Consider the following 23,823-nt stretch of genomic DNA (forward strand, 5'->3'; position numbering starts at 1 on the left):
TTAGTGATTGACTTTCTACAGAGATAGCAAAGGTGCTTCAACTTTCCCAGACAAGCAATCACCAGTAAACAGCAGTGATGGTAGATGTGGGTTATTTACTACCATGGGGTTGAGAATATTAGTGAGCTGCATTTTGACCACTTGTCAAACATTTTGACATCTTGGAACAGAAAGTGTTATTTAAATATAAAAAGCATTTTCTGATGAATTGCTGTTAGTCATCCCTATGAGGAAATGACCTATTAAGTAATAGATCGGGAATAAGATTGATTTCTGCTAAAGAGTGCTTAAAGTAGCTACATGTTTCAATTTGTGGGGTTTTTTCAACCATTTGTGAGTTACCACAGTAAAAACCCCCTATAAAAAGCTATCTGAATTTACTTTCCAGCATTCTTTCCTGGGCTTTCTCTATCTTTCCCCCTCTCCCTCTCTCTCAGATCAGAAGGAGAGCAAGGGGTCTCAAGCTTTAGGAGAATCAGAAGGCTTGTCAAAACAATGATTTCCGGAGCCTCAGCTGGGAATTTGCATTTCTAACAAGTTTCTAGGAGAAACTTCTGCTGCTGTTAAATATTTGATGAACCACTGCTCAAGTAAAAGGAATGGGAATTTAGGAAGTAGAAAGATGGAGAGCTATGAAAAGCTGAAGTCAGCCTCTGATCTTCTTCACCAAGCTGCCCAAGGTATTGGGAAGATAATCACTACTGCCTCAGGGAAGCATATTGAAAGTCACACCAATTAGAATGGGCATCATCAGAAAATCTACAAGCAACAAATGCTGGAGAGGGTGTGGAGAAAAGGGAATCCTCTTGCACTGTTGGTGGGAATGTAAATTGATACAACCACTATGGAGAACAGTATGGAGGTTCCTTAAAAAACTAAAAATAGAACTACCATATGACCCAGCAATCCCACTACTGCTGGCACATACCCAGAGAAAACCATAATTCAAAAAGACACATGCACCCCAATGTTCATTGCAGCACTATTTACAATAGCCAGGTCATGGAAGCAACCTAAATGCCCATTGACAGACGAATGGATAAAAAAGACGTAGTACATATATAAAATGGAATGAACTTGGGTCATTTGTAGAGATGTGGATGGACCTAGAGACTGTCATACAGAGTGAAGTAAGTCAGAAAGAGAAAAACAAATATCGTAAATTAACACATATATGTAGAATCTAGAAAAATGGTACAGATGAACCGGTTTGCAAGGCAGAAATAGAGACATAGATGTAGAGAAAAAACGTATGGACACCATGGGGGGAAAGCGGGGCAAGGGTGGTGGTGGTGGGATGAATTGGGAGATTGGGATTGACATGTATACACTAATATGTATAAAATAGATAACTAATAAGAACTTGCTGTATAAATAAATAAATTTAATTTAATTAAAAAAATAATAATTGGCCTTCCTCTGAGTAAGTGATTGGCCGAGGTCATCATGTAGAATACTCTTGACTGTCCTACTCTTAAGCCCAGGTTTGCCGTGAATGAGCCATTTAACCTCTCTTTACCCCAGTCTTTCTCAGATTCAAAATAGTAATGGTAATTTCCCTTCCCTCTTGTTAAAAAACAAGACAAAACAAAAACTATGCAAATCCTGATGGTGCTTTTCCTTTGTGGAAAATTCTTTGGATTTATCCATCTATTACTCTGATGTAGTAAAGAAGAAATTTAGCAAAATTTCTCTCTGTCCATAAAGATTTTAGGCTTTTAAGCTTAACTCTTTAGCAAAAACTACCAAATGCCTATTCTCCACTGCCTGGGCCTAGACGTTTCCTTGATTCTGTCTAAGAGGTGGGGAGCCACAAGGGAAAAGAGACTCTAAAAAGCCCTATCTATTCTGCACCCCCTTCGCCACCACCAGCTCTCCAGTTTATCCACTGCTCTTCTCACTCTTTCCACACCAGGAACACCAGCCTCTTAGTTTGTACTTTCAACACTCAACGTTCTCCCATCCAAAGGCCCTTGCATTTACGATGTCATCTTCTGGAAATGTTCTAGAAAAGTAATCCATACACATATAAATAGAATATGATACTAGAGGTTATGATAATAGATAGGATATGACTACCTTCAAGTCTCTGGTCAAATGTCACCACATCAGTGAGACCTTGATCATCCTATAAAAAACAGCTGTTGTGCATCCCCATGCAGGTGCACACATTAACCTACACATGCTCCATTCCATCTCTGATATAGTTTTCTCCATATGTTTGTTCCCATCTGCCAAACAATATATCAATATTTTGGTATTGGTTTATTTTCGGTCTCTTCCCTAGGTAGAATGCAAATTCTGTGCAGGTAGAGTCATGATTTTTTCACTGCAGAACCTACAACAATCATTGGCACATAAGAGTCACTCAGTAAATATTTCTAGAGTGAAAAAAAGAAAGGTGATATATCCTGACCTTAGATTATCCACTGCAAATTTTGGTATCTTTTGCATTACTTGCTCAAATGATCTTATACTCCAGTCATACGTACCTATTGGCAGTTCTTTAGGACCACCATTGCTCTGTATGCCCTCGTGTCTTTTTTAAAATTTTATTTTATTTTTTAACATCTTTATTGGAGTATAATTGCTTTACAATGGTGTGTTAGTTTCTGCTTTATAACAAAGTGAATCAGCTATACATATACATATATCCCCATATCTCTTCCCTCTTGCGTCTCCCTCCCATCCCCCTTATCCCACTCCTCTAGGTGGTCACAGGACATATATACACTCACTACCAAATGTGAAATAGATAGCTAGTGGGAAGCAGCCGCATAGCACAGGGAGATCAGCTCTGTGGTTTGTGCCCTCTTGCTTTTTAAATCTTGCTGTAGCCTCTGCCTAGGATGTTCATTTCTGAAACTTTTTTGTTGTCTTTCACACTTCTACATTTCCTTCAAAACACAAATCAGGTGTCCTGTTCTTCAAAAATATTTCGTGATAAACTTGTTCTTTCTCTGTGTCCTCCTTCCCACCCTGGCACCCTGTCCTGGCACTTATGTACTCATTATGTTATACTATTCTGTCCAGTTGAAACTCCTTCCAGCTTTACCAGAGACCACTTGAAACCAGGGACTGCTTCTGACATCAAAAGCACAATGCGCCAATGCCTGGCATATGACAGCTACTCATAAATGATCAATAAATGAACAACAATCCACCTTATTCTTTTTCTTATCATAAGAAGCTACTCTTCCTTGCTTTAAACTTCTAAAATTGCCCTGAGGGATATAATAGTAATGAGCGTTCCTGAAAATCAAGAGAATGGGCACTTATGATAAGTAGCTTGAAGGTCAGCCAAGTGAAAAGTGGAATAGCTCTCAAACAAGGAAGAGGAGTGAGGCATTCAAGCTCCTTTAGGAGTAGCAAGTAGCAGTGATGCTGGTGTTCACACTGCCATGAAGAAAACCACTGCCACGTGAAGCTCCTAACACGAGTAAATATGTAGTATCTCTGAGGTATGTGATAGTATGTGAGAGTAGATCATGACAGAACTCTTCAGCAACCTTGTTTCTGGATTTTACCTCATCCAGCATCACTTGGTGTATGCTGAGGTAATGCTCAAATTTTACTAGGTAATTAGTCTAGGAATTATTCCTCTAGGGTAGAAAGATGCGATCTTACTCCAGTCGTGTTGCTATAACAAAATACCACCAACTGGGTAGATTATAACAACAGCAATTATTGCTCACAGTTCTGGAGGCTGGGAAGTCCAAGACTGAGGTGCTAGCATGTTTGCCTTCTGGTGAGGACCTTCTTCCTGGTTCATAAGCTGACACCACCTCCCTGTGTCCTCACATGGTAGAAAGGGCAGGGGATCTCTCTGGAGCCTCTTATAAGGCATTAATTTCATTCATGATGGTTCCACTGTTACGACTCAAGCACTTCCCAAAGGTCCACCTACTAATACTATCACGTTGGGCATTAGGGTTTCAACATAGGAATTTCAACATAGGAATTCAATGTATAAAACATTCAGACCAGGGCCTCCCTGGTGGCGCAGTGGTTGAGAGTCCGCCTGCCGATGCAGGGGATGCGGGTTCGTGCCCCGGTCTGGGAGGATCCCGTATGCCGCGGAGCGGCTGGGCCCGTGGGCCATGGCCGCTGGGTCTGCGCATCCGGAGCCTGTGCTCCGCGACGGGAGAGGCCACAACAGTGAGAGGCCCGCATAACGCAAAAAGGAAAAAAAAAAAAAAAAAAACATTCAGACCATAGCAGATACTTGGGAGTCGAAGCTTGTTCTAAACTTTATAGCTGGGAAGACTCTGTGAAGCTAGTATGTGTGGCTGAGTCATGCATGTTTGAAGATGATAAAAGACCCATCCCAGCAGAAAAATCCTACACACAACTGAGAAACCACTGGGCATTGTGAATGAGTGTATGCCTTGGCAGAAAGATGTTACAGCTGTTCCTCCTCACATCTGTGAGTGAATTATGCATGATATTGCAAGAGGACTTTTTAAATATGAGCAATTTGGAGCAAAAATGACAGAAAAGAGAAGTGCAAAGAAACAAGGTGAGTGAGTATTGAAAGGCAGAAGTGGTATATTGATAGGCCTGGAAATCAACTGTCAGTAATTTAAATTGATTAAATGTAGCATAGAAAATGTACAAGAAAAGGTTGAGGGGATCAAATTAACAGGCAAAAGAAACAATTTTTCTCAACAGTAACATTTTTGCTGTATCAAAGTGAAAGCAATCCGTAAGAGATTGAGAAAATGAGTATATTTTCTCATTCCTTTGTCATGTGACAAATCATTCCTTTGTCACATGACTAGATCTAAGGTGAAAATTAGAACTTTATCTCAATATAAGGAGGCAGTCATTCTTAGGAAATAACATTTCAATTGAACAAGTAAAAGGAGATCAGAGGCATGAACCAAGAGATAAGAACTTGTCTCACTTATTCGTAAACTATGGGGCCCAACTGTCGAACAATAATCAGTATGGAGGCTGCAGAGAACAAAGTTTTATTTGGGGTCTTGATAATTGCAGTCCTGGAGACACAGATTCAGGTAAAACCCAGAGATGCTCTGTGGAAGAGAAAGAGTCAGGGACTTATAAAGATAAAACGTACAAGGTTGTTAAAGCTGTCTGTCAGGGATTATGATTGACTGTGACGCAGGAAAGGAAATATTTGTCCTTAAGGGATTCTCTGTCACAAGTTATTTTAGGGTAAGAGTCCGGTAAGTATCTTGAGTTTCTGGAACGTGGACAGATGCTCTGGATGCCTGTGTCAAAGCAATAGGTAGTCAAAGTTCAGATTCCATCTCGGCTGAGATGTGCCTAAGTCACACTTCCTCAGTGGCTTCCTCAGAGGCTCCATGTGAGAGAGCTCTCCCCACCAGTAATGACTCCATTTCTATTTTCCTTTCACACAACTTACCTTCACTCCTCAGATGTGTTGGGAACTGATAAGCATATTCTCACCATAGTCCTTGTTGTCGCTCACTTGCATTAAAGTGGACCATAGCCAACATGAATAACTGATTATTGAGTTTTGTTGTATTTTTCTCAAATTCAGAGTTATTTATTTTAAAGCATCAGTAAGCAAACTATGGCCTAAAGGTGCAATCTATTCTTGAGCTAAGAATGGTTATTACATTTTGAAAAGGTTGTAAGAAAAGAAAAAGAAAAAAGGAAAAAAAGAAAGAATATGTGTTACAGACCTATGTAGCTCATAAAGACAAAAATATTTATTACCTGGAGGGCTTAAATTTAAGGGGATAAAGTTGATATTCACATTCATTATATATATATATGAATATAATAAATATATTATGAATAACAACTGAATATAATGAATGCGAAGGTTTATATATACACAGTTAAGTATAAGAGAACAATTTTGTCTTACACATTGTAGGATTTTACGCCCTAAAGGGTGGATTTCTCGATAAGAGAAAGAGAAGATATATATTTACCAGTTCATAGTTTATTGAGGACAAGAAGGAAGAGGATTGAGGCAAGTTCACTTCATTTTTGCAATGACAACATTACAGAGGAAAATGAAGTAAAAAATGTGAAACAGAAGCCTGATTGTGGAAGATGCATGAAGGGAATGAATAAGGCAATGAAAGGGTATAAACTACTTTGAGAGCTCTGATGCCAGGAGGAAAGTGGCAAGTAGTCATGTATGTCCTTGCAGGTATTTGTAGGTTGTCTTCCATCCTGAGATTTCTCTGCTGCTGCCCCTCCCCTAAACAAGTGTCAGAGAGGATTGGAGCTCTGTCTTCACAGCGCTTGCTGACTTTCCAAGAGAAACATTGTACAGATAGACCCACAGACATACTGAAATAGATATCCGCAGCTCTGCTGGATGTGTAGTATTTAGCTTCTTCAGTCTGTGTGTGAAACACTTCTAACCTGTTTCCCCTACTCCAGTGCCCACAGGGCCACCAGTTTTCAACCTGTTTTCTCTGTCCTGTTAAACACACCTCTTTTTCTAGCAGCTGAATGGGAAGGAGGACCCCCGTTTCAGTTGTTATCTTCCTCGAAACTGTTCATTCTAAACGAATTCTCACATTTCCCTTCAGAATCTATCTACCATCTCCCTCTATGTCCAAACTCCTCCTGATAGACAAATTTATTGAACACTTAAATGTATACCAATTACCGTTTGTCAGTGGCATTTAACCCTCACAAATATTATCCACATTACACAGTTAAATACTGAGACTTAGAGAAAGTTAGAAACTTGCCAAAAGTTGCAAACTTAACAAGTGACATGTCTAGGATTCAGGCACAAAAGATTTGAGCCCAGAGGCCATGCTCTTAACCATGAAGTTAAACCCTCTAGGAAGAAGTTAACACCTGTTCAAGGGAAATGGAGGGTCCATACCAGCTCCCTTATTTATACCAGCCTCCAGAGGGGAAAGTTTAACAGAAAAGTGCTCCCATTTAATTTTTCTATTTCTTTAACCACTGAATTAAACAATAACACATCCTCCTTAAATGTAATCTCTCTTTGATTCAAGCTTTCTGATTATTTCAGAAACTTCAGTGAATAGTTTATATCTTCATAATTTTTTTCTTTAATTTCAGAATTTTGTGAGAAGGATAATGCTATTTTCTTTTAAGTGATTAAATAATTTTGTAATTTTCTATGCTAAAAAGTATACTTATAGTATAGTATATATAAAATTCTATGTATTTAATGTGTACTTTTGTTAAAGCATTGTAAAATAACAACTGAATTGTACTCAAATAAATACATCGTTTTCCTCAACATTGACTTAATGTGCACTATAGTTCATATTTTTTTCTGATTAGTTCAGAATTATCAAATTAGAGAATTATTGTTTTGAGACTGGTTTTTACTAACTCTAACTTCCATGTTCCTAATTTCCATGTTCCTAATGAGTAAACTAAGCTTTATTTATCCTTAATATTTTCTAACCTCTTCACTTCAATTGAACTCTGGATTGTTTCAAATGATTCCCCTGGGGCTTCCCTGGTGGCACAGTGGTTGAGAGTCCGCCTGCCGATGCAGGGGACACGGGTTCGTGCCCCAGTCTGGGAGGATCCCACATGCCGCGGAGCGGTTGGGCCCGTGAGCCATGGCCGCTGAGCCTGCGCGTCCAGAGCCTGCGCGTCCAGAGCCTGCGCTCCACAACGGGAGAGGCCACAACAGGGAGAGGCCTGCGTACTGCCAAAAAAAAAAAAAAAATCAAATGATTCCCCTACCATCTCCACCACAAATTTACCTTTCTCTTTCTCTAGTATAAGAGGAGCCAGACTGCTTCTTACATTTCTGCCACTTTCTGATTATTATTCTATGATCTCTGCATTCCCCTAATTTTAACTTACTGTTAGGAAGTAAAGTTGGCCCTCTCTCTTTGCAAACCACTCCTGTATCCTCCAGAACCAGTGCCCACTTCTACTTTCCTGAACGAGGTCAACTACAGTTCACCAAGCTTACCATTTTTTAATGTTAATTAATTAATTAAAATAAATTAATTTTATTGAAGTATAGTTGATTTACAGTGTGTTCGTTTTAGGTGTACAGCAAAGTGATTCAGTTATACATATACAGATATCTATTCTTTTTCAGATTCTTTGCTCATATAGGTTCTCATAGACCAAGCTTACCAATTTTATAGTGTCATTGCCTGTCTTCATCTATGCCATGACCTCATTTCTCATTCACGTCTCAAAATTAAACTTTCAGAACTCTACTGCAACAATGATCAGTGGTCTACTGAACTTGTGTAAGATGACCAGAAGTTGAAGTATGGTAAGCATTACTAATATAAAAGTCCAACTACTGTCTGTTCTGCAAATGAATATATATTTAATACTAAATATATGTTTAATACTAAAAGTTTCACCATGGTAGTGTGAGTCTTTCCAAAATTTATTACATTCCTATTATATGCCAAGCACTGACTTACTCTTTGATTTTATTTTTCCCCCAATTTTGTTTTCCAAACACAGAATGACAACTTGGTGAAAAAAACCCTGCGGCATATACCAAATACCAAGATGTGCATCCTCTGCCCATCCTCATTTCTGTATTCCCACTCATCCCATCGTAATTAGATTCTGCCACTTTTCTCCTGAGCCCTATAATAGTCTCATGTCTACTCACTTCCCATCTCTTCCCCGTCTTTTAATCTCAAATGCCGTTCATACATACAGAACGTCACCTGAATGATGTTCATAACTGATGGCTGCTTGCTTTCTTAAGAATGCTTAAAAGATGCAGTGTTGGAAGAGAAAGCTGTCACCACCTGCTGACTTGTGCCCAAAGTCTCCGAGGCTGAAACTTCTGCTTTCATAAATGGGGAGGCCCAGCACAGAAGTGAAATGAAGAAGTGCCATAAAAGAGCTTATGAGCCTTTTAAAGACTTCCCAGGAGATATACACACACACATACATGTACACAAGATGTTCAGTATGATTTCAGAGAAATTCTCAGAGACCTCATATGTCTCGAACACTGGGTAAGACCTCTGCTTCCAGACATTCTAAAATTTACTCTTGAATAATGCAACCCAGAGAGCGGTGTACTTGGACCAAATTACTTATATCCCTTATAGTATTATTTCTGGCAAATTACCCCATCTGCTTTTGGCTTGCATAACAGACAATTGCAAGAATTTCTTTTCTATCTATTGGTAGAGGTCCTCTTCCATCACATCCTTTATACAAAGACTATATAAATGCACATAATATCTTACATATTATTTCATAGGTTTAAGAGATACTTGGTGTCCAATGTAGAATAACATGGACTATGGGCTAACCATGTTCTATAAAGAATAAAGTAGTTCTTTGTAAACTAGACTGTTTATATATTTCATACACACTCTGTTTCCCAGTTATTCTCTCTTATCACTTAATAAATTCTTTTGATGTCTTTTCTATATCATTTGTACTAAAGTGAAACAAAGTGAGATGTTTTTGATTGCTCCATACCTGGACAAAAGTGTTAGAATGGAAGCCTAGAGGCTGCTATGGTGGTAGCAGTCATAATGAAAATGAGAGAACCCCTAAATGGATGTGGTTTTCCTGCTTCAATTACCTGGAGATTGTTTTCCAGTGCTGACACCAGGATGTCCTGAATTTTGCTTTAGTGAAAGGAATTAGTGTTTCCTCTACAGTTTTAATTATAATTTTGTTTCCTCTAAAATTGCTACGTAATTTCATTGACCATTGAGTTAATACAAAGTGAACTCCTTGGCCTGGCCCTCCAGGCACTCCAACTGTTCTAACCTATCCCTGCTGCTCCATCACCTCCCCTTCTCCTACACATGGGCCTGTGCTGCCATCAAACTGCACAAACCTCTCTTCTCTCAAGTGCTGGGGAGTTTTCTAATCTCTGTCACTTTTCATTCTGCTGATTATGTCAGGAATTGGATTTTCTTAGATGTGATGCATATTAAATCTACTTTACATGTATAACATGTTTATATAGTTAATAAATTTGACAAAAAATTATTAAATGATACCTAATGATGACTACGTTACAAAATCATATATATATATATATGCCTTTTCATATATATTCATGTCTTTCAACACTAACCTCACCCTCTACATTCTCATAATACTTAAAATATGCTTGCCTTATGTTTTCCAGGCCATTGCATGTGGTGCTCTCTTTGCCTGGAGTTCTCTCCTTCCTCCGTTCTTCTACTTGCCACCACTTCCCCATGTAATGACCCGATTTGGAGAAGACTTGTTTCTGCCCCTCTTATGGGTTCCCTTAGTACCCTATTCTAAGTTCTATTAATTCAGACTGCATTGTAACTCCCTGTTCATTGTCTTCATCATTGTGTCCCCAATGCGTATACAGCACCTAAGGTTTGGAAAGTACTCAAATAAATGAAAGTCGGTGACATTGAAATACATGTATAACTGGTTTAGAAGAGTGAAATGATCATTGTTATTGAAAGTCATAAAGATACTTACGCCTTTGACCCAGTAATCCAGGAGTCAAAAATTCACATGCTTTCAGGGTCAAGCAAGTAATCTAAATGTGCCATGTTGGCCTGGGGGGGAAGGCAATGGGAATACAGGTTACTGTACTTGCCTCACCTAAACACATTCAGATTTACACTTTTATAAATACTGTCGATACAAGCCAAACAACCATCACCCCTGTCTCATTCAAAGAAACAATTCTGTAGAGGAAAAAAATATTCATAATAATGTTATTTGTGAATCTATCTGTAATAAGGAAAAAATGAAGACAAATGGCTAGTAATAGGAATCTGATTAAATTAAATATAGATTGTATCCATTAAATATCATATATTCTTTAACATTAAAATAATCCCCCAATTGTAATATATGAAAAATGCTTTCGTTATTGGAAATAGTGAAGGAATAACACAAAACCCTGTGTTTGCTGTAATTGCAACCATGTAAAAATGCACATCCTTGTTTAAAAACAAGGATTAATCAAAATGAAGATAACTATGTTAGGGTGCTCAAAATAGAAATGATTTTTGTAAAGTGCAGCATTTAATAATGCCGTCATTTTTCCAATCCCAGTCTCTGGAGAAAACTTTGGCAACATCTCTTGGAGACTTAGAAGATGATACCTAGCAAGCAGAACCAGGTGACTCTGGGTAAAAGCTGAAGAATATGAATTGTGGGCTGAGCTACAAATAACGTTGTCAGAGCAACCTCCAAAGATTTCATAGAAAAGGCATGACTTGGATTTCTCTCTTTTTTTTTTTTTTTAAGGAAAATGACTAACAAGATCCCTTTTGAAACAGTTGTGATACAGTGAGGGATAAGATACAATAAGTTTGATAAAGAGTTTTGTTGAGAACTTGGGATAAACTGGCATAACCTTGAGATCAGAAGTGAGACTCCCTAGTGTAGCCTTAGCACATTATTTTGTGTGTGTGTATTGATTAGTTTTCAGTGACGTAACACTTATGTGATGCCAATCTGCCTTCCATGCAGATAATATTTATTTAATAATAAAATATTAAGAACAATATAATAATTCTATAATGATAATAATGGTTATTATAAGTAAAAAGTTCAATTCTCCTTGTTAAGAGACATTTAATATATTTCTCTGATTCTTTATGATGAAGGCTTGATTATCTGTTCTCAGGGTTCTTCTGTGATACTATATATAACCTCCTGGAAACAGGACTGTGGAAATACTGATAGTATCAACGGAAATCATTGTAACTTCTTCCTTGGAAAGGGCGTATTCCATCAGTCTCATTGCCTCATTTGTTAAGCTGAATCGCCATCCTCAGTGAGAGGTTATTTCAGTGTCCAAACTTCCTGCAAGGATTTATGTATTAACCCCATTCTGTTTGAGTTTAGACCAGGAGTGTCCCTTAGGTTATTTTATGAACCCAGGTTTCCTGTAGTTTGCAAAAGCTGGCCCAGCCCACTGGCAGAAAATCTGCTTCTGATAGCATAGTCCTGTGGTAACAACTTTGGTATCTTGCACAGATAAGCAGCCTTGATATAGGTCCATGTGGTTAAGGAGGAAGACATTGTCAGTAATTACTTTTACGGGGGATATTCTAGTTAGCAATTTTTTTCCAGTTCGAGGTAAACATGTAAGTCTGGGCTTATCATAAATAGCAATATATCCAAAGTATCATTCTCAGACTACACACACATTTTTGACTCTAGCTTTCTGTGTAACGTTAGAAAAACAAACAAACAAAAAAGCATAGTCAAATCACCTATTACCTCAAAATAAGGAGCTGTGTGGCAGCATCAGGAGGCATAATGAGTGAAGCCAGAATTAACAAGGAGCAGGGCTGAGTGTGAAACCCCTGCAGTTCCGGCCTGATCATTGAAACTGGCACCTGATTGCCCTTACAAGTGATACCTGTTCACTCAGTTCTTGAAACAATTAAATATATACCGTAAATATCATGGTTCTGCTAACACCTTTTGTGTGTTTTCTGAAGCCACTGGTAGAACTAACCTTTTTAACCATCTGCTGAGGACAGAAGTCACGTTATAAGTCAAGTGGAGCTTTGAGTTCTATTTCCATTTCTAAACGTTTGACCACAAAATTAAACCTCAGATTCTTAAAGAAGAATTCAGTCTTCTGGGTAAGTGGGTTAAAAGATGTTTGAGGAGATTACTGTCTCGTTAGCCATCCAACTAATCATCACTCATGCTGAAGTTTTGAATCAGAGAAAAAAAGAAGTTGAACCAATATTTGTTAAATTTTGCACACAAATAGCCCTAGGGAGCACAGAAGGGAAGACTTTTTCCATTGAAAAAATGTATGACTTTTCTGAATAAATTAATATGTATCTTAATCATGTATGTTTCAAATGAGGAAAAGATTAATTTAACAGAATCATTCTGTAAAACACCTACTGCTTTGAATCCTATGAAAACTTGTTGCTAATTTGAGGCTCTCAAATTTAAAGTCATAAGATAAGTTGAGCAATCAATAACCTTGAAATTTAGGAAAGTGACTGACATGGACTAGCCAGAACGTTTTTTGCAGTAATTTGATATCTAAATCTGCCCTAATCACTCTTAAAAATCAGCTAGACAGTAAAAAGTTCTCTACCTTCAAACCTCTTGATGAAGTTTTGCAGATTAATCTGAATGGGTTTAAAATTTGATGAAAGGATGGAGAGCATCTAAATTTAGTTTTTCTGGATAGCCACATGCAAAAGAATGAGACTAGACCACTATCTTATACCATACATAGATATCAACTCAAAATGGATTAGAGACTCCAATGTAAGATCTGAAACAATAAAACTCCTAGAAGAAAACATAGGCAGTATTCGCTTTGACTTTGGTTTTAGCAATATCTTTCTGCATATGCCTCCTCAGGCAAGGAGACAAAAGCGTAACTAAACAAATGGGACTATTATCAAACTAAAAAGCTTCTGTACAACAAAGGAAACATCAACAAAATGAAAACCTACCAAATGGGAGAAGATATTTGCAAATCATGTATCTAATATCCAAAATAGATAAAGAATTCATGCAACTCAACAACAAAAAAGCTAACAATCCAATTAAAAAATGAGCAGAAAAACTGAAGAGATATTTTTCCGAAGAAGGTATATAGATGGCCAACAAGCATGTGAAAAATGTTCAACATCACTAATTATCAGGGAAATGTAAATCAAAACCACAGGGAGATATCACTTCACACCCATTAGAATGGCTATTATCAAAAAGACAAGAAATAAGTGCTGGAGAGGAAATGAAGAAAAGGGAACCCTTGTGCACTTTTGGTGGGAATGTAAATTAGTGCAGCCACTATGGTAAATCACATGGAGATTCCTCAAAAAATTAAGAATAGAACTATCATGTGATGTAGCTATTCCACTTGTGGGTGTTTATCCAAGGAATACAAAAACACTAATCTGAAAAGATATATGCGCCCCTGTGTTCATCACAGCATTATTTAGAATAGACAAGATATGGAGACAACCTAAGTGTCCACTGATGGATGAATGGATAAAGAAGATACACACACACTTACAATGGAATAATAGCCCTAAAAAGATGAAATCTTGGCATTTGGGACAACATGGATGGACCTTGTGGGTATTATGTTAAGTGAAATAAACCAGATGGAGAAAGACCAATACCATATGATTTAACTCATATGTGGCATATAAAAACAAGCAAAACAAAATGAATGAAGAAACCAAACTGAAACAAATAGATACAGAGAACAGAGTAGTGGTTAGCAGAGGAGAAGGGGGTGGAGGGAGGGCAAGATGGGTAAAGGGGGTCAACAATATGATGACAGTTGACAACTAACCTTTTGGTGGTGAGCACACTGTAGTTTATATAAATGTCAAAATATAATTATTATACATATAAACCTTATGTGTTATAAACCCATGAAAATATAAATAAATAAAAATTTAATAAATAAATTTACTTTCATTAACTTATGAAACAGCAACATACTTTGCCCAATTTACTTAGCTTCAGAATTTTCATTTGTACAGTTTGAACCAGAAGAAGTACCTTTATTGGTTTATATTTTTTCTAAAATTCTAAGACTAAATTGTTATTACAATGTCTTCAAAAATTATTAATAGAATGCTTTCATAATTATCTCATGTAAATATTTAGGTAAATAGCTATGTAATAGCTGAATTTTCTCAAACTGTTAAAATATTATTTCTAAAGGTATATTTCAGGTTAAGAAGGATTAAGCTTTAGAGATATAACGTTTAATGATATTTCTCAAGTGATAAGAACTTACTATCAGAAGCATGTAATATATTAGTACCCTCATTATGAAGTTCAGATTCTCCAGCAGAAAATGCTCAGGGCATATGTGAGTGATGATAATTTATTTTTCTATGCCTATATTCCTATAGCATTTCTTATCATGATGTCATTGTGTAACTGCATTTAAAATGGGCTCTTAGGGACTTCCCCGGTGGCGCAGTGGTTAAGAATCCGCCTGTCAATGCGGGGGACACAGGTTCGAGCCCTGGTCCGGGAGGATCCCACATGCCGTGGAGCAACTAAGCCCATGCGCCACAACTACTGATGCCCACGTGCCTAGAGCCCGTGCTCTGCAACAAGAGAAGGCACCGCAATGAGAAGCCCACGCACCGCAACGAAGAGTAGCCCCCAGTCCCCGCAACTAGAGAAAGTCCACGTGCAGCAACGAAGATCCAACCCAGCCAAAAATAAATAAATTAAAAAAAAGATGATTCTTTAATAAATAAATCAATCAATAAATAAAGTGTGCTCTTAAGCATTTGCCAATCAAAGAAACTCAACATAAAGACCCAAAGACCCCATCTGAGTTTGCTAAGTGATGCAGTGTTAATAAAACTGTGGCTCATTGGAATCTAGTGTGTTACAGGATTTTTTGCACACTTAGCTCTTCAGCTGATTTGGTTTGGATTCTAGTCAAATTACTTGGTACCTTGGTTAAGTGGGCTTGTGAAAAATACCTGATGTATACAACCAGTTCCTATGGAGCTAATAGCTATGTGTTTGCTAACTATTTTGTGAGAAGAAAAGATCAGAGAGCAAAGAAAGCTGGATTTCCTTAAAAGCACTGAACTAACTGTCACATGTATGTAAAGACTGGGTAATTACTGGGCAGAAAGAGGCCTGCCAGTAAAAGCCAACTATATGCAGCTCCCTTCTTTTGCTGAAAATCTGTCCTAGTTTCATGTTAAATTATATATTAAAAGAATACTACATTTTTCTATAATGATGTTTTTATAATACAGAGGGTATGTTTCTGACCAAAGACTCTACATCCACAATATATGATAAAAGCAAAGGTATAATGATAAAATGTCATACTCAACTCATTTAAGTAGTAAAGTATATTCTAAACCTCATAATGGACAAATATAGTCACTGTGAGGTGGTTCTATAAGTCTCTAATATATTTTAAAAAGGTATATATCATATTCAAACGAATTTCTACTATATCTTAAATTATAACTATATAAAAGGAACACATTAACTTTAATGACCACTTATTTACACTAATATAAGTCTGTTCCCCAACAAGAAAGATGTACATATGTATATGGGTGTTTGTATGAGTTAGGTAACTGGCATCTTTTAAAAAAACTGTTCAAGAAAGTTTGAAGTAATGAATTTTCATGTAGCATGAGGAGGTAATCCAAATCATTCTCCCATATTTCCTTAATTCTAAGGTACCATATGTTGTATATGTCCTTAAGTTAGGGAAACTTTTTTTGGAAATAAAAAGCAAGTACACCAAATGTGCACATTAGAAGGAAAATTCTGGTTTTATAAATTTTATAATGAAAAAGGAAAATGGAATACATATTTTTATTTACCTTAGAATTAAATTTGAATTTAAGCTTAATTTCTACAGTAACCTTTAGAAATTTTTATTATGCAGTCTTTCTTGATGATAATTTGTAATTTGCTATGATTGATTTAGAATTTCCAAATTTCCATCTATTTTTAGAGTTCAAAATTTTGGCTAAAACCGTCAATTATTTGAAATCCTCTCTCAATCTAGACTGTGCCTGAGGCCAGTACCTGAGCTGATCCTCTAGAGAGCTTCATGGAGAGTACAATAAGGGGAGCCCTTGTTGAGTAATTTATACTTGATTAACATCATCATGAATTGCTCCCAACTTTATTCATGATTCTGAACACTTGAGATAATTGAAATACCAAAAGAATGAGTATAAAGCTATTAGAACGAGTGGATACTTGAGCCTGCTCAGAGTCTCTTTGAGGCAGAGGCTCATTTTGTGCATAAGTGTAAAGATATATATTTTTGGAAAAATAATTCTAGTTCCAGTTAGAAGATGGTGAACTCAGAGATTTCATTTATCACTGCTCAAAGTGTTTAGAGCCATTGAAAACATTTCCCCCTAGACATTGACATGATGGACTTATTTTAATCAGCAATTACAAAAGTTGACCAAGTGCCAGGCATCAGTGAGTAGATTATTGGGCAAAAATCCATTTTTTCCCCTTGTACACAACCTGGATGCATCCTGTCCAAGAACAGACTTAAACAGGCAAGGGAAAGTTTATTGAAAACTATTGCAGTTGGAGAGAGAGATTGGACTAAACTCTGCTGAAACAAAAGGTGGGACAGCTTATCAATTCTGGAGTGAGCTAGTGGACTGGTACTGGAGGACATTAGGAGGAGACTGGTTAATGTGATTAGGCCATCTGTGTTTGCTAATCAGCACTTATTGAAGTTAGACTCTTGCCCTCCCACAGAGAATGCGGTGCTATCTTTCTTGATGATTACATTTCGAAAAATGGCTCCCATGTCCGTGAGAAAGACATTCCTGGGTTGTAAATCTGGCAAGATTACTAGAAGAAGATTTACGTGTCAAAGGGGTGAAAAAAGAATTTGCATGTTTTTTAGAGTAAATGTTCTAAATAAGGGGAGGTCAAGGGCCTGTAAGTCAGGAAGAAACCTGTCTAAAGTTTTATTAAGCTGAAAGGAATGTTAAGGCTGTCTTGGTCAATCTAAACCTTGAACACAGGTACAGATGTTTACCAACTCTAGAGAAAAGCCTACAAGTACGACCAGCTCCTTTACCTTTAATCTCCCATCCTCCCTAATCTGATTTAGGTATTTCACTTGTGTTGTCACAGGCTTACCAATATCACAGAATTTATCGGGTCAAATTGCAATTTTTTGTCTGTTTACTACTCTTGACACTAGACTGTAAGGTACCTGAGAACAGGGATCCTGTTTACATTTGTAACCATAGGACCTACTGTAATTCCCCTTACCTCAATTAATGCCTGCTAAAATAAACTGAATTCTATAAAATTAACAGAAAAGTAGCTGAGATAGGAAATAAGAATGTGGGAATTACAAAAAAATTAAGAGCCTTTAGTTTAGTAAAATGAAGATGGTAAGGGAATATGATCAGAAGCCATATATTCCTAGAAGGTATGAAATTTTCTAGTAAATCCTAGAAAACTAGAAGTTGGCCACACCCAGTGGAGATAGGAAAGAGGGCTCACATTTAATGTACACTATATGGTAGACACTATGTTAGCATATCAAATTGAATCGTTTATCTGTGAAGAAAGCACTGCAAACCCTATTTTATAAGTAAGAAAACTGATTCCTGGAGTGGCCATATACCACCTACAGAACAGTGAACCAAGATTTAAACACTCACCTTTATGGCCCCAAGTCATAAAGCTATTAAACTTGGCTGCCTTAAACATAAATTATAATAGTTTAAGTTTAGGAGAGAAAAATGATCAATACTTTTAACTTTGCATATGAGATGATATCCCTAGGAAGGGATCACCCTCAAAATATAAATAGAATCAATAAGTATCAGATGTATCTTTAAATACTAGAGACAAGCAAGGGTGTAAAGAAAACTGGTGATGTTTGGGGGTACCTTCCAAAACTTTTGAAGGTGGTGTCACCACAAGGAGACTCTGTCTCTTGGTAGCACCATCAGCTCTGCTTCTGGATTGGATGGATATTGAGATGACATTAGAAGTGCTCTTCTCTTAGAGTTAGGACATTCTCTGATTCTTTAGTAATGAAATACCTTTGATTCTTTGCTTTATCACCAAAAAAAATTGTTTAAAGGAACAACCTTTTTGTTTTTCCAGATACACACTGGGAATGCTATTTACCAACTCTCACTACATACTAGAGATATGATGGTAGTCCTCTTATATATCCCAGTATACTGTACAGAAAATATTAAGGCTACTGGCATCAGTCCCGTATGGTTAAATAAGCTATTCAAAGGAGGATATTCCTGAACTGGAGAGGGATGTCTGGGACAAGAGCAAGCAGGATGGAGAGGATTTAATCAACAATTTAGTTTTATCTGGAAGCCTGATAAAATTCAAATACCCATGTCTCGCTTACATGGGACTTATTTTTCAACATAATATGGCTTGACAATTTTTCTTAAGAATTTGGGATGAGAAGGAAAAACATAATAATTTAATCTAGTCAATAAAAGGAATATTGAGGGCTTCCCTGATGGCGCAGTGGTTGAACGTCCGCCTGCCGATGCAGGGGGCAGGGGTTCGTGCCCCGGTCCGGGAAGATCCCACATGCCGCGGAGCGGCTGGGCCCGTGAGTCATGGCCGTTGAGCCTGCGCGTCCGGAGCCTGTGTTCCGCAACGGGAGAGGTCCCAACAGTGAGAGGCCCGCATACCGCAAAAAAAAAAAAAAAAAAAAAAAAAAAGGAATATTGATGTTCTTCTTATTTCTTTGAAATCCTTTGCTAAATTTCTTGACTTGTCATCTGACTGACTTTTACCCTTTTCTAGAAAAAAAGCATACCGGGAGGAAGTAAGAGCTAGTGCTTTTTAGTGTACTCTTGGCATTCTTCCAACTCTTCTGGAAAACATCATTCTATCACTTATATTCCTGTAGAACTGTAAGTTGAAATGAAGAACCCTCTTACCCAGCCTCTTCCACAAAAGTATCACGATATTCTTTAAAAGACCCTATCCAAACAGACACATTTTAAATAATTATTAGTACACCATCATGACCCAACAAGACTGCAAGGTTGCTTAGCAACAGAATCAGGCACTCTTAACAGGAACATGCATGGGAACAATGGTGAAAAGTGATGGAGATCTTACAAAGGCAAATTCTTTGAATTAAATCTTTGTGAAACGACATCATAGGGAAAATGAGTTTTTTAACCTAAGAATTGTTTCCTGAGATTGATACATTATTTCATAGCTAAACATCAACCACTTTCCATAGAATAGATAGAACAATGGAACTTTTAGTCTTTACATAATTTAGGGCACTTACAAAACATTATTTATCAGTGTTAGCTTGAAAATGAATAATATTTCTGTGTCGTCCCATTATCTTTAAAACTGTATAGATATATAAAGAAAGGAAGTTACTTACAAAAATAAATACTGCAAATGTATTTGATTAACGATGTTCTATTTTTATGTCATACATAAGTAGACTATAAAAATTGTATTCTTTTAAATTTGAACAAGATATAAGTATATATATATATATATATATATACATACATACACACAAACATGCATTATCTATCTAATTCCCATTTCCAGTGGAAAAAAGAAAAGAAAAGAAAAGAAAAAGACTGCAAAGCATTGTCTCTTTGGGACTCCTAGTTGACTAATTTTTGGCTGAATGGGCTGATTTTATACTACAATACCTGTAAAGGCACTAACTTCCTTCTATTAGTAAATGGAAGAAAATCCAGTACATTTGGGCTCTGTTGATGCAATATGTAAACACCCAGCAAGTTCAAAGAGTAAGCTCAACATCCTGGCAGAAGACCTCAACTTTGACCCTAGTCCCATCTCTGGCTTGGACAATTCACTTAACCACCATAGACCTCATATTCCTTATCTCTAAAAGGAGGCCTCCAAGATTATTTTCAGCTCTAAAATTCCTAAAGTTCATGTCCATCAACTCTAAGTAGCATCATTCTTTTTCCTCACAGAAGAATTGTTTGTTTTAGTGCATTGGTTATTTGACTACTGTCTTTATGTAAATACTAGAAGTAGCAGGCTTGTTCGCCAATACATTCAAGTATCAGGCAGAATATTTTCAATACTGGGTTTTTGTTTGTTTCTTTCTTTCTTCGTGGCTGATTGCATGTTGCAGAGGTGATTTTTAGTTTCTGGAAGTTAAAAACATGCAGGTGTAGATATAATATGCTGCAGCCATTTATATCACCAGCCATAATGTTTTAAAACAACTGGCTTTTTTGCATAGTCTTTAGAAGAGGGTTAGATGAGCACTTCTGTTTTCCTTTCCTTGAGAAGTTTTATAACAACACGAAAAGGTCATCTTTAAAATGTCAGACAAGATTAACAACAAAATCTTGGAAGACAGCCAGTCCACCAAGGAAACAAACCCAAAGGACTCTTTACAGATGCAAATCTTAAATAAGCAACAGAACCCGAGAGTGGGGTGAGGGCAGGGGAGAGAAATACTTTGTAGCAAAGAAATACATTCAAGAGATGCCTCATGGCCTTGAACTGTTGGAAAGGAGTAGCAGTAAACAAACCTGGCCCCCAGCAATTGCTAAAGGGCACATTCATTAGGAAGTTGGAAGCAAGAAGTCTAAGATCATGAGTCAGAGAAGCAGAATCATGAGCCACACCCACACTGGGTTCTATATGCTATTGTCAAAACCAAGAGAAGTTGATGTAAATATTTTAATTGCAAGGAATTGAAAAAGTGGTTTTTAATCCCACTAGTTGATGCCAGGCCAGGTTTTTGATTATACAACTGAGGATGTAGCTCTATAGTCCTGACAGCTGAGTAGTAGAGAAGATGCAGTTTTTTTCCCACAAAAATACCACTTCTCCTACTAACAATTCTAAAGGGAGAGAAAGCCTTTAACAGAGAACACATTAAAGGAGAGTCACAGTTATTTAAAACCAGAAACTTAAATATTGATGGAAGAAGCAAGTAGGTTTAGGAAGAGAGCAAGCTACAGAAATTGATAAAAGCTTTGCACTTTTAGTTGAAATTTTTAAAATTATAAACAAAAATGGAGAATTCTCTGCCATTTGTATTTTATCCAGTATTCAACTAAGTGGCCTATTAGTTTAGTAGGATGAAAAGTATCTTGCTGGCAAATGTGGAAACTAATACTGAAACAAAAATAGAAGGCAGAGACATATTTTTGTAGCAAAGGATTTCACCAGCTTTGTCAAGGTTGACACAAGAATCATATTATAGTTATACTTAATATAAATGTTAGATTATGTAATACATAAATGTATATTCAGTAGAAATAGTCAATAAATTGTACATAATGTACTACAGTAGTAAATGTTAGGTTCTTTTCAATGAATACTTTATAGTGTTTTTGCAATCTTTATAAAGAGCCTAGTTTTTAAATAAATACTATTTCACATTTGGGGAATGAGAAGTTTAAAATAAGATGAACCAGATTTCTACAATCCATTTTCTGATGCTCAAAGTGGGCAGACTACAAAATGGAGCATGGCTGAGGCCATGTGGTAATCTGTGTGTTCCTTGCACTGTTTGAATTATATTATACATCCGTAATATGCAGGGGCACAAATCACTCATAGGTTCTGCTTTTTAGGCAAACTGTTACACACGAATAACAACTAATTAGAATAGACCTTAGCAAAACCGTGATGTTTGCTTGTTTCATCAAGTTCCACTTTCTGAGTTTCCCCTGTGAGTCTATTTATTGCTCTGTCTTCTCTATTCCCTGATACCCTCTGTAGAACACTTATGCCCTCAAGTTCTCTTCCCTCTTGCACATCATCAAAACTTGCTTTTGGATCATTCAGGCTGAGGTAAAAATGACTACGATCTTAAAGCACAACCAGTATTTGAATTTTAATGGGAAAAAAAGATTTAAGCTAAAGGGATGAGATTCTGAGATAAAGGGATGAGAGTTGGGTGCCAACCATCAGTTAGTAGATGAGAAGACATTTTTAGGCATCAAAACTTTTCTGCATCTCTAGTCATAATACTAATTCTGCAAGCTATATAGTTGGAGAGATGCAATCATATGAAAGGCTCAAGATATCAGAAAATAGAAACCAAAACTATTTCCTCTTAGTTCATAAATAGGGTGTAGGTTTACTAAAGAGGACATTAAAATTACTCCCTGTTTCCTGAACCCAATCCAACCAGGAAGGGAAAGGAGTTGAATAATGTGGCATTTGAGTTGGTTAATGGCAGGGAGAATTCAGAGTGGAATTACAGATGTAAAATGGATATGAGGATGTTATTTGTGTGTATGTGTCCGTTGTGTATGTGTATAGAAGCCACCTCTGTCATCTAGGAAAAGACGTTTAAATCTTCCAGAGTTATAAATTCACTGAGAAGAAACGATAAACTTCAGCATCATTTTGTTGCTCAATTGGGTCCTATTTGAGGGATGAATCAATAACAATGATTTCCTTGAATGGTCTCTCAAGGCTATTGTTTTTTTATGGCCCTGGTATGCAAGGGGGTTGTTCTGAAAGGACACAAACAGGTAATTCTCTCTTTCAAGGATTTTGGTCGTAGTAGTTGAGCAAAAACTACAGTATGATAGAAAGCAGTTCGTTTTCTTTGTCTCATATACAGAGTTAAAATTAAAAAGTGAAAAGACCCTACGTTTTATCATTTTATATTCAACACTTATCTACATAAGTGTTAAAACAAATTGATCTTACTACCCATTATGATTATTAAGGTACCAAAAAAAATTCACTTTGAAAACGATTCCTGAATATGGATACATTTTCTATTCAGAATCACATGGAAAAAGAAGCCTCTTAATTTACATGGGCCAGTGTCCCATAGTTATTGATCATTATTCATGGGAAATAAATTAATTTTCTAACATTCCATCATTTGCTATTTTTTTTAACAAAAGAGGGATTTTATTGTTCAGCACAGGGAAATATAGCCATCATTTTATAATAATTAAATGTAGTATAATCTATAAAAATATTGAATCACTATGTTGTACACCTGAAACTAACATAATATCGTAAATCATCTATACATCAATAAAAAGAGGTATTTTAGTTTTCTTATCAGCTGTTCTGTTCTTTGTTAAGAAGTGAGGAAAAAAACACTTACTGATTCTAAGGAAGTCAGAGCCTTGATTTGCCTGATGATTATGAATATGAAAAAAGTGTTCTCTACAGAACAGTAGCTCTTAATCAAAAAAAGGCCGGCTCTAACATATTCTACAAAGAAGAGTGTGCCAAGATATAGCAATCCTTTTTGATTCTTTTGAAGTTTAAACAAATAGTGTACTCCGCATGAATTTTGTCTTTCAACTAAATCATTCTACTGTGGAATTTATGATGCTATAGTACTAGTTTACGAAGAAAGTGTAGTAGGCTTCACATATCTCCATATCTTATATTGAT

General features: G+C 36.7%; 1 protein-coding gene and 1 long non-coding RNA gene across 4 annotated transcripts in view; both read left to right on the forward strand.

The window, feature by feature from the left end:
* The window catches only part of LOC132494370 (large ribosomal subunit protein eL21-like), a 171,403-nt gene that overhangs the window by 122,524 nt on the left and 25,056 nt on the right, over positions 1–23,823 (forward strand). For 2 of the 3 annotated variants that reach the window (XM_060105424.1, XM_060105426.1), the window contains one exon: positions 8,174–8,239. The exons of the other annotated variant lie outside the window; for it this stretch is intronic. The gene's annotated coding sequence lies outside the window, so the exon portion shown is untranslated. The remainder of the gene's footprint in view (positions 1–8,173; positions 8,240–23,823) is intronic. 3 annotated transcript variants of the gene reach the window in all.
* Positions 1–23,823, forward strand: part of LOC132494373 (uncharacterized) — a 110,129-nt gene that overhangs the window by 17,709 nt on the left and 68,597 nt on the right. The gene's annotated exons all lie outside the window — the stretch shown is intronic.

Source organism: Mesoplodon densirostris, chromosome 7 (genome assembly GCF_025265405.1).
Source record: "Mesoplodon densirostris isolate mMesDen1 chromosome 7, mMesDen1 primary haplotype, whole genome shotgun sequence".
Lineage (NCBI taxonomy): Eukaryota > Metazoa > Chordata > Mammalia > Artiodactyla > Ziphiidae > Mesoplodon > Mesoplodon densirostris.